Raw genomic sequence first — 1,712 nt, 5'->3', positions numbered from 1 at the left:
ACGGACCGGCTTCATGCCGGACAATCTTTCCACGGACTGGTAATGGCACATGTGTGCAACTTAAGTGTATTTCGATAAAGAGAACAATAATAAAAAGAGCAATTTATTAAAGTGAAGAACAATCGTATAATCTTTTGACTCTCATATCTGGGTTCCAGCCTGGCCACACACTTGCGTGCTTAGTTTCCCTGAATCAATGCTTATTACATTGTTATCACATCAATATCAACTCTCCATAATGTAGAATCAGTGGGAGCCTTGAGCATGTTTGCCTGCAACTAGATGGTCCTATCAGGGAGTAACAGGAAACAATGACACTCGAAGTGTGTTCCTTATGTCTAGTCTACGTCGTAATTTTGTTTTGGTTATTGTCACTCCAGTTTTGATTGATAGTATTGAGTAGAGGAATATTGAATAGTTAAACAAATCTTTTTAAATTGAAGTCCAATATTCAATTTATCTATTATATAATTTTAAACAAGCTATAGGCGCAGGGGTGGCTGTGTGGTAAGTAGCTTGCTTACCAACCACATGGTTCCGGGTTCATTCCCACTGCGTGGCACCTTGGGCAAATGTCTTCTACTATAGCCTCGGGCCGACCAAAACCTTGTGAGTGGATTTGGTAGACGGAAACTGAAAGAAGTCCGTCGAATATATGTATATATATATACATATATATATATATATATATATGTGTGTGTGTGTGTGTGTATATGTTTGTGTGTCTGTTTTTGTCTCCCCCAACATCGCTTGACAACCGATGGTGTTGTGTTTACGTCCCCGTAACTTAGCGGTTCGGCAAAAAGAGCACGATAGAATAAGTACTAGGCTTACAAAGAATAAGTCCTGGGGTCGATTTGCTCGACTAAAGGCGGTGCTCCAGCATGGCCACAGTCAAATGACTGAAACAAATAAAAGAAAAAAAGTTGATTATTTCTTTGCGGGCCGATAATAAATGATTCACTGACCGGTACTGGTCTGCAGCTCTGTGGTTGAGGACCTCAGTACTATAATACCAATTTCTCTTTCACTCTTTTTCTCTGTTTCCTCGTTCTGCCATTAAGTTCCTGTTACTGTTCTTTCCATATATATATGAATATCTGCGAGGAGCTATGTGGTAAGAAGCTTGCTTCCAATCTGTCTTTATCAGAAAGCCGAAAGTTCAAAGTCACTATGACCTCTGGTCACGGGAAAGCATAATAAACATGTTCTGAATAATTCTTCAATTTCATGTTTAATTGATTTCACATATAACTTAAAACAAGAACATTAATAAACATACATACTTACGTATATAGAAGATACACACACACACGCACATACGTAACGTACGCACGCTACTCACACATGCACATATTTGCAAGATCTGATATGCTCGCTTTATTTCGGTCATTAGCAGTGATTTCGTAAATTCTATTTGGAATAAAACTTACGTTATGTCTCTAATCTTTGCCGTATCTTAAGAAATCTTCAGTGGGCCGGTGGAAAGCGATTGTTGTTTTCCTTTCACTTAAATTGTTATTGTTATTTTTCATTTTCATGATCATGATCATCTCTCCCACTGTTTTTGCGGCTACTGTTGCTGCTGCTGTTACTACTACTACTACTACTACTACTACTACTACTACTACTACTACTACTACTACCACCACCACCACCACCACAACCACCACCACCACCACCACCAGCACCACCACCAGCACCACCACCAC

This window comes from Octopus bimaculoides, chromosome 5 (genome assembly GCF_001194135.2).
Source record: "Octopus bimaculoides isolate UCB-OBI-ISO-001 chromosome 5, ASM119413v2, whole genome shotgun sequence".
Classification (NCBI taxonomy): domain Eukaryota; kingdom Metazoa; phylum Mollusca; class Cephalopoda; order Octopoda; family Octopodidae; genus Octopus; species Octopus bimaculoides.
This window is presented reverse-complemented; position numbering follows the sequence as displayed.